The sequence below is a fragment of the Odocoileus virginianus genome, chromosome 14, assembly GCF_023699985.2.
Source record: "Odocoileus virginianus isolate 20LAN1187 ecotype Illinois chromosome 14, Ovbor_1.2, whole genome shotgun sequence".
Taxonomy (NCBI): Eukaryota; Metazoa; Chordata; class Mammalia; order Artiodactyla; family Cervidae; genus Odocoileus; species Odocoileus virginianus.
The window spans coordinates 5,282,805-5,293,522 of NC_069687.1; positions in this window are offsets into that span (position 1 = coordinate 5,282,805).

Genomic DNA, 10,718 nt, shown 5'->3' on the forward strand with positions numbered 1-10,718 from the left:
TGTTTGATTTCACTTCAAATGTATAACCAATTGAAAATTTCTAACATATTAGAAAAGTGTATAATGATTTTCTAATTTTTTTTTTACCTCAATGCAGATTCCAAGCATAATTAGTCATTTTCATATTTTCATTCATAAGTAGAGAGGAAAGGAAAAATTATTCTCCCTAGAGTATGAAAATGTGATTAAATGATTGCCTTAGATGGAAATACCTTGGGTTTAAGCAGTAACAGAAGAGGAAACAAAATCTCTGTCTAATTTATTGTTCCAGTCGCAATCCATGATGCTTCTAAAGATCCCGGAGATGTTGAACTGACCTAAAGTTAGTTCTCCGTAACAGCCTCAAGAGGGCGCCGTCACCCTAGCACAGCTTAGTTGTGGGCATCTCAGGATAGGTGAGGGTGACTATAGGACTGGTCTGTTTGAATAGAAGAACCTGAATATCTGAAGTTGTTGTCATTTTTACAGTCTGGAAATAACTCTTTTACATAGGAGTTTTAAGCATTAAAGTTAGAGAATACAGTTTAAATTCTCTTCTAAAGTAAGATATTTCCTTTCCCAATAAAACCCCAAAGTATGTGCAAAACACAAATCAGGGAATGACTGTATGATTTAGAAAATAATTTGCATCAGAATATTGTTGAGTGGTAACCTTCATACTTCATTTGATAAATGTATAATAACTTTTTTGTATCAACATTTTAGAAGTAGATTTATTTAAGAAGGCGAAGCATATGCTCATAGCACAAGCCTCATTCACCTTAAGTGTTCTGAATTCAGCAGACTCTCCACAGTCATAATATAATAGGAAATAATTGTTGGGTGACTTCCCAGAGGCAGCTTTTGTTAATGCAACTTTGGAAATTTTTCTTGCTCATTATGCAAGCATTGTGTTAGTCGTTCAGTCATGTACGACTCTTTGCGACCCCATGGGCCATAGCCCACCAGGCTCCTTTGTCCATGGAATTTTCCAGGCAAGAAAACTGGGATGGTTAGCCAGTCCCTTCTCCAGTGGATCTTCTTGGCCCAGGGATGGAATCCAGGTCTTCATCATTGCAGGCAGATTCTTCGCCATCTGAGCCACCAGGGAAGCCGTTATGCAAGCATCGTGGGTGCTAAATACTTTCTAGGTAAAGGTTGCCAAATATTCATGTGCTATAAAACTTTTTTTTTTCCAAAAAGTTCCTTTGAAACATCTTGACATTAACTAGGATACAGGCACATGTATGATGTACATATGTGTTTATTTCAAAACAAGTTTGCTTCTTTTAAACAGTGCTGTGCTGTGCGTAGTCGCTCAGTCATGTCTGACTCTTTGCGACGCCATGGACTGTAGCCCGCCAGGCTCCTCTGCCCATGGAGTTCTCCAGGCGAGAATACTGGAGTGGGTTGCCATGCCATCCTCCCGGGGTTCTTCCCAACCCAGGGATCGAGCCCAGGTCTCCCTCATTGCAGGCAGATTCTTTACCGCCTGAGCCACCAGTGGGGAACATTAAAGCTGTGTTTCTGGGGTAAGAGCTCTCCTTTAGAAAGTTTTTAAGAGCCTGAGAACTACAGAGGTGAAGCGTTATCTATTCACCTGGGTTCTAGAGTTGCAGGATTATTAGAGTTATTGTTTTCATCTCCTTGGGGCATCTCGTTAGGATGCAGACTGTCCTGTGCCCTGAGGGAAGCAGGAAGCAGGATGTGCTGGAAAGGTTCGAATCATATCAAGCGTGAGAGGTTTGGGAATGGAACACAGCCTCGAGCTTTCCCCCAGCTTCTGCTTTAACCCTGTCATCAGCCCGGGGGAGCTGACCGCACAGCTGTGTTTGCCTTGACGTGTAAGACGGAGACACGCAGACACCGTACGTGGTGCAAGGTGCCCCAAGACCAGCTTTCGGAGGGATGTCTCGGGGTTTGCTATTGTGCTACACGGGTGGTGTCCCAAAGGAGGGTGTGCGTGTCGTGACCAGGTGTGTTAGGCGGGATTTGAGTGAAGAGGCTGGGTGATGGAAACAGCATGGCACATTGAGAGGTAAGGGGTCTGAGAAAACGGCTGCTGGGCAGAGAAAACGAGTCTACAGCTTCGCAAATGTGTGCTGGCTTAGCCTCCTGGTGGTGGAAAACACAGGGGCTGGACCTAAGCAGCTGCCTCAGCCAGCGACGCAGAGTGAACAGGACCAGGCGCGCTGTGTGCTGATAGAAAAGTATCTCACGTTTGCAGGTAGGGTGCCGGAAAGATGCAGATGAAGTCTGAAAAGTAACTGAGGTTGGGTGACCTACCCTCATTTTAGGACTTATTACTTCCCTCGTGGCTCAGATGGTAAAGCATCTGCCTACAGTGCGGGAGACCCGAGTTCAATCCCTGGGTCGGGAAGGTCTTCTGGAGGAGGGCATGGCAACCCACTCCAGTATTCTTGTCTGGAGAGTCCCCAAGGACAGAGGAGTCTGATAGGCCACAGTCCATGGGGTTGCAAAGAGTCAGACACGACTGAGCAACTTCAATTTCACTTTCACTTTCACCCTAGTTTGGTGTCCAGGAAATAATGAGCTGTTAGTATTTAACAAGAAAGATGAAAGCACAGTTACAGAATTTCAGCCACTTTGTCCTTTGTGATTGCACAATAATAATAAAGGGTTTCCCAGGTGGCGCTAGTGGTAAAGAACCCATCTGCCAATGCAGGACACTTAAGAGACACTGGTTTGATCCCTGCGTCAGGAAGATCCCCTGGAGGAGGGCGTGGCAGCCCACCCAATATTCTTGCCTGGAGAATCCCATGGGCAGAGGAGCCCGGCGGGCTGCAGTCCATGGGGTCATCAAGAGTTGGACATAGCAGGACAACTTTCACTTAACTTCTTCACGGATTGTACAACACAAGAGTGAACTTTGATTCAAACCTGGGACTTTGCATGATTATGAGGTGTGGGGGTGAATCCATCAGTTGGAACAAATGTGCCCTCTGGTGGGGATGTTGAAAGTGCAGAAGCCTGTGAATGTGTGGGGATGAGGGGAGGTAATAGAAACTCACTGCCCTTCCCACTCATTTTGGTGTTCTAAAATATAAAGTTTACTAAAACATAAATACATGTAAAATTTCTCTGTATAATTAAAAAAAACCATACAGAGACTTTATAATAAAGCATAAACATTGCCATTTCCCCCCTCAGATGGTGCTTGAGGGTTTCCTCCCTGCCCCAGGCACGTGGAATCTTCCTGAGTCCGGGATTGAACCCCTGTTCCCTGCATTGGCAGGCAGATTTCTACTCACTGCACCACCAGGGAAGTCCTGCTCTTGCATATTTCTTGTTAGAGGCATATCTAGGGGTTTTTTCCCCTACTGTTATTGTGACTGGGATCTTTTCTCCCCTATTAGACTTTCTAATTGCTTGCGATAGTACATACAAAATTGTCTTGGGGGTAATTCATGCTAGCTGCTGTAATAAATAGCGCAACATTTCAGTGATTTAGCACCAGAAAGTTCTGCTTTTTGCTGATGAGCAATCTGATACAAGTCGGGTCACCTTCATCCAAGCAGTGTTCAGCGCGCCAAGGTCTTTCCATTCCAATCATGCAAGGCTGGGGATTTCTGGGCTCTATTTCCTACGATTACCATGAGGACACCAGCCCCTCCTCTTCTGAACTCATCTCTTTCTTGTAATTGCTTTCCAAGTGAAGCTATTGCCACGACTCTCCATTAACGCTCTCTGATCATCTTCATCTTCAGAACTACAAGATCCTCTGGCTTGTGATCTGACTTCCAAAAACTGAAAGCTAAGAATTTTACCAAGTATCTCGCCATGAGATAATGCTGACTCATCTTCTAGTTTTGAATATCAGTTTTCTTACCTCTCGCCATCCAGTTACTAAAACAGTGCTATGTATTTTAGATTTTATTGCTTTTTTGAATTTCAAGAATTCTCTTTCAAGTCAGTTTTGTATCAGGATAATTAGAGTGAGCTGATGTAACAATATAAAAAGAGGAGTGGCTTTGTCCCTTGAAGCTGTGTTTCTTTCTCATGTTGTAGGTGTAGTGAATTTGATCTGTTTTGAGACGTGTTTTTCCTTTGTCATTTCTAAGTATGTGGGGCAAGGGCAAGGGGAGAGAGTCGTACCTCATTTAGTCCACCTCTTTGATCTACTACTTTCCTGTGAATTGGTTTTTTATCACATTTAAAATGTGATGCCCAGCAGAAAGCTCCATGTCCCTGGCCCCTCCAGCTTTTGAGTCCTTGGACATTGTTTATCAGGCAGGAAGTACATCAGCTTTTCCAACCTTACTTACCTGCTGTGAGCTGGAATAACTATACCTGCTCGCTGGTCCCCTCAGCATCGTGTTCCCAGCTTGAATGGGAAACCCAGGAAGACCTGAAATGACATGTTTAGGTTTCCTACTCCTACCCCAGTCCCTCACCAGCTGCTCTGCCCCAGTTGGAAGGACTGGTGGTGGTTTAGTTGCTCAGTCGTGTCTGACTCTTGCGACCCTGTGGACTGAGCCTGCCAGGCTCCTCTGCCCATGGGATTCTCCAGGCAAAAATACTGCAGTGGGTTCCCATTTCCTTCTCCAGAGGATCTTCCTGACCCAGGGGTTGAACCCAGGTCTCCTGCATTGCAGGCAGATTTTTTACTAACTGAGCTATGAGGGAAGGACTAGATTCTTCTTATTTGCCTCCCAGTCGTGTTCTGCTATGTGATAGGCTGACCCCAGCCCACTTGTTTTTTAAAAAAATGTGTTTATTTTTAATTGGAGGATAATTGCTTTACAGTGTGGTGTTGGTTTCTGCCACATCTCAGCATGAATCAGCCGCAGGTATACATATGCCCCCTCCTTCTAGACCTCCCTCCCCACCACCCCAATCCAGCCCGCTGGAATCTGCCAGCTTTTCCCACCGGGGCTGGGCGACAGATGCAGGCCTGACCCCTGGTACCTGTCACCCCCGGGGCGTCCCGTGCTTGTCCTGTCCCCACTCGTCCCCTCGCCCTCCAGGCTGCCGACTCCTGTCCTTCAGAGACGGATAGTTGTCGAGTGCATATTGCCTGTGGTTCTACCCGTCACCCACAAGAGCCTCCGGCCACGACATCCTTGTCCACAAGATACATTGTGTGAATGCAGACTCTTGGAGGTTATGGTAGGAATCATTCCTTCCTCATGCAGTTCAGAGACCTAGGAGTTTGCAGTGACACAAACAACACACTCTGTGGAAAACAGTGTATAAAAACACCCGTGGGACTTCCCTGGTGCTCCGGTGGTTAAGAATCCACCCACCAACGCAGGAGACACGGGTTCGATCCCTGGACTGGGAAGATCCCACACGCTGCGGAGCACTTAAGCCCGCGTGTGGCCACTACTGCAGTTGGAGCGCCCTGGAACACCTGCTGGGCAGCAGGAGGAGCCACTGCCACGGCCAGAGCAAGCCCACAGCCGGAGCAAGCCCACAGCCAGAGCAAGCCACGGCCGGAGCAAGCCCACGGCCGGAGCAAGCCATGGTCGAAGCAAGCCCACGGCCAGAGCAAGCCCACGGCCGGAGCAAGCCCACAGCCAGAGCAAGCCCACGGCCGGAGCAAGCCCACGGCCAGAGCAAGCCCACGGCCGGAGCAAGCCCACGGCCGGAGCAAGCCCACGGCCGGAGCAAGCCACGGCCGGAGCAAGCCACGGCTGGAGCAAGCCCACAGTTGGAGCAAGCCCACGGCCGGAGCAAGCCACGGCCGGAGCAAGCCCACGGCCGGAGCAAGCCCACGGCCGGAGCAAGCCCACGGCCGGAGCAAGCCACGGCCGGAGCAAGCCCACGGCCGGAGCAAGCCCACGGCCGGAGCAAGCCACGGCCGGAGCAAGCCCACAGCCGGAGCAAGCCCACAGCCGGAGCAAGCCACGGCTGGAGAAAGCCACAGCCAGAGCAAGACACAGCCAGAGCAAGCCCACGGCTGGAGCAAGCCCACACACAGCAGCAAAGACCCAGCACAGCCAAAGCAAATAAAGTAATTCATTAAAAAAAAAAACACAACACATGCACGCTGTATATTTTTTATGTAAATCAGCCTGACGATAAAGAGCTTGTCTTGTCATGTGTGGTTCCTCCAGAGGATGTTTTGAAGTAAGGAAAGCAGGAGATCATATTCTTTTAGAAGAGTGATGTCAATAATTCAAACTGAAAGAAAAATCAAAACAACCCTCTAGGTACTGGGCTTGAAAAATATATAACAAATCCAAGGAACGTTTTTATGTTTTTTAAAAATTTTACATTTGACCGTGGCTCTTGCTGAGATTTCATGAGTATATACCTGGATGGAAGAGATTAAAAATCTGAAATACTCCTAGAACAGGTGAGGGTAGAGGAAGGAAGTCCCTTTTAGTCCATGTTTTTTTCTTTCTCAGAAAAATTTATAGCTTAATATTTCCCTTTCTGGCTTCCACTGGAAATCAGTTTTTCTGAGAAGTTAAGTGAGTGCGGTTCATGAGTTTGCTTGAATGTCTTTTTTGGAAACTGGTATTGCGCAGTGTTCCCACCTCAAACCTGCGTCTCTCGAGTCTACCCTTCAGCCTTTCGGTGTATGGAATTGTTGGCAAGATGGATAAAGGAAAATTAAGAATCAGGTTGAGAAGGGACAAATCAGGGGTCAGCGGACTTTTGCATAAGGAGCCAGAAAGTCAGTATTTTTCGTTTTTTGAAGCTGATGATCTTTTTTCTTCTCAACTTTGCTGCTGTTACTCTAGACGGCAGGAAGAATCCTTTTATAGTGTATTCGTACATGAAATCATCACATTCTGTACTTTAAATATTTTATAATTTTATTTGTCAATTAAAAATAATTTGAAAACCCCCACAGACAAGGAGTAAAAGATTGGGTGCGGCTGTGTGCTAATGAAACCTTATTTTTAGGTTTCAATTTCATGTAATTTTCACATGCCCTGAAATACTAATCGTTGTTTGACTCTTAAAATCCTCTTAAAATGTAAGAGCTATTGTCAGCCTATGAAGTGGAAGTGTTACTTGCTCACTCATGTCTGACTCTTTGCGGCCCCATGGACTATAACTCACCAGGCTCCTCTGTTCATGAGATTTTCCAGGCAAGAATACTGGAGTGGGTTGTCATGCCTTTCTCCAGGGGATCTTAAAACAGACGATGGACTGGATTGTTTGCTGACTTCGTACAAAATCACATTCTTGACCCAGCTTACTTTTAACATTCCCTCAAACACATTTATTATTATTTTTCAGTTCTTTAAAAATATCTTTATTGAAGTGTAATTTGCATACAACAAAATCAGCAGTTGTATATTTTGTTAAGTTTTTTTTAATTGTTTTACAGTGTTGTTGCTTGAGCAGCATCTAACTGGATTTACTGTTCTAGGCTCACCTTTTCTTCCCCTCATTACTTTACAAACATTCCCTCCATTCTCCTTTGGTGTCAAATACTGCTATGGAGAATCAAGTTAGCCATGTTAAAATAAATCCTTAGCACTGATTCACTTTTCCCTGAAGATTGCATTACTTATTTTTGACATGGCAGCAGCTTAGCCAGAGTCTCAGTTATCTCTGCTGTGTAACAGGTCACCCCAACCTTAGCACATGGTCATCTCGTCTCACGGTCTGTGTGGTCAGGCGTGTGGGCGGAGTGCAGGTGGCTACATGTTTCGTGTGGTCCCCGAGGCTGAAGTCCTGGCACTGACCCGGGGTCTGTGGTCATCTGAAGGCTCCGCTGGGGATGGACCGGCTGCCACGCTCACTTGGAGGCTGTTGGCAGCAGTCGGACCCTTCTTGGCTTGTGGGTCTTGGACCCTCCCATGCTGACCGTTGGCTGGAGTCTGCTCCCTGCTCTGGTCCTCTGCCCCACGGCAGCTCGCTTCATTAAGGCGCGCAGGCTGAGACAGAGCAGAGGAGGCTATGGAGAAAGAAATCTGTGTCTTTTATAACCTAATCACAGAAGGGGTAAGAAATCATACCCTGTGCACCTTGAGAGTTCTAACATGTACATCGTCAAAAATGGAAAGTAAATTCATCTTTTGTTTAGGGAACACTTTTACTTTTGATTAGCGACCTACGTCTCCCTCTTTAAGCTTTGAAGCCTTAATTGGAACAGCCTGGTCTATTTACTCGGCTCATGCAACCCAGGCAAGCCAAGACTGAATACCTGATGGTCAGATGGTGTGTTTTGGCAGTAACCACGATTACAGCAGCTAATAACGGAGTAAACTCACTGTGGTTCTGGGACTATCTGGGCTGCTTCTCAGCATCAGTTCAATGAACCCTCACAGCAAATGCATGAGAAAGGCCCTGACTCTGTCGCTGGGGGGCTGGGAGTTCACTGACCTGCTCAAGGTCACATGGTCTGAGTGGTGGCACCTCTGCCTGCTCAGGTGGGCAGGTCCCAGGCTGTGCTGACCCACGGCTTTACAGAGGAGGACACGCTCCTGCAACAGCTCACCCTGGAAAAAGAGAGCAGGGAGATGACAACCCGAGGAAGGCGTCTGTCGCTCCAGCAGAGTCACCCGTGACTGATTCAGAGAAGAATTTTGCTTTTTGTAAAATGACTGGTCAGCACTCTAAAGGGGACACGACTCAGCAACAACAAAAGCAACAACTCCAAATGGGACTGCGCAGCGTTTTTCTTCTCATCTAAGCAGACAACTAGTCCGTCTAGTCAAGACTATGGTTTTTCCAGTAGTCATGTATGGATGTGAGAGTTGGACTGTGAATAAAGATGAGCACTGAAGAATTGATGCTTTTGAACTGTGGTGTTGGAGAAGACTCTTGAGAGTCCCTTGGACTGCAAGGAGATCCAACCAGTCCATCCTAAAGAAAATTGGTCCTGGGTGTTCATTGGAAGGACTGATGTTGAAGCTGAAGCTCCAATACTTTGCCACCTGATATGAAGAGCTGACTCATTTGAAAAGACCCTGATGCTGGGAAAGATTGAGGGCAGGAGAAAAAGGGGACGACAGAGGATGAGATGGCTGGATGGCATCACTGACTCGATGGACATGAGTCTGAGTAAACTCTGAGAGTTGGTGATGGACAGGGAGGCCTGGCGTGCTGCGGTCCATGGGGTCGCAAAGAGTCGGACACGACTGAGCGACTGAACTGAACTGAACTGAACTGAAGCAGACAACACACAAACCTGGGAGCAGCTGGCCCATAACGTTTAAGAAATTCTACTCATCGGTCTTCCTTTGAGTTATGTTTTTATGTCACCCAGACATGAACATCATTGTTTGGTGACCCGTTTTTTCTTTTCCTGTCTGTTCCTTTTTTCCCCCCTGACCAATGTTCTTTCTGCAGTACAAACTTTGGAAGAAAATGCTGGGCTGCAGAGTTAATCTTAGTCAGAATATTTATTTTGAGCTGGTGGCCAGGCTAGCTCCCCCTCCCCACTGGCAGAGAACCAGAGTGAGTCTTCTTTGAGCCACATGGCCCCAGGCGTGAGAGTGGAAACATTCATGGTTGGTAGGTCTTTTATCGCACAAACCAGTGAATCTCTTGGTTACCTGTTTCTTGTGAGATAGACAGGGAAATGACAAAATCACCATCCTGGGAACAAATGAAGTGAATCATCATACTTGAAAGTTATTTAACGTTTACTGTGTAAACAGGGATGCACGTGTCTACACGTTTATATTTTGTCGAGGCTCTGACCTCTCATTTCTATCAGAACAGGACTTGATTTCTAATTGCGGTACAATTTGACATGTAACACTGTATTAGTTTCAGGTGTGGAACATAGTGATTTGATACCTGTTTATTGTGAACTGATCACCCCAATAAGCCTAGGTAACGCCTGTCTCCGCACATTTGTGTGTTAGTCACTCAGTCACGTCCGACTCTTTGCAACCCCGCAGACTGTAGCCCGCCAGGCTCCCCCGTCCATGGGATTCCCCAGGCAAGAATACTGGAGGGGGTTGCCATGTCCTTCTCCAGGGGATCTTCCCGACCCAGGGATCCATCCTAGGTCTCTGGCATTGTAGGCGGATTCTTTACTGCCTGAGCTACCAGGGTCTTCACACATGGTTTTACGGTGAGAACTTGTAGGAGCTACTCTCTCAGCAGTGTTCTAACATGCCTTACAGTCTTACTAACCACAGTCACCATGATGCACATTCCACCCCTGGGACTTACTTCTCTTATAACAGGAACTTTGGATCTTTTGACCACCATTGTCCATGTTGCACACCCCCCAAGCCCCACTCTGGCAACCACCAGTCTATTCTCTGTGTATCTACGAGGTTGAGATTTTTGCTTGTTTAGATTCCCCTTATAAATGAGTTCATATGGTACTTGTTTTTCTCTTTTTGACTTATTGGGTTGGCCAAAAAGTTTGCTCAGGTTTTGGCCAAACCAAATTATTTCACTTATCACAGTGCTCTCAATGTCACCCCTGTTTCAAATGGTAAGATTTACTTCCCTTTTTATGGCTGAATAATATCCTGTTGTACATACATATTGCACCTTCTCTATCCACTCATCCACTGATGGACACTTAGAGTGCTTCCACATCTCAGCTGTTATAATTAATGCTGCAGTGAAAATGAAAACATAATGGATAGGGCATAGTTGATTAGAGTAGATTCATAAGGTTTATGTAGATCAAACAATACTATGGATCCATGATAGTCACTATTATTTTAATTTGTATCCTAATGACTATATTAGTTAAACACTTACATAGGACTGACTTTTTGTTGATCAATTGCTAAGTCACGTCTCACTCTTTGCAACCCCATGGACTGCAGCATGCTAGGCTT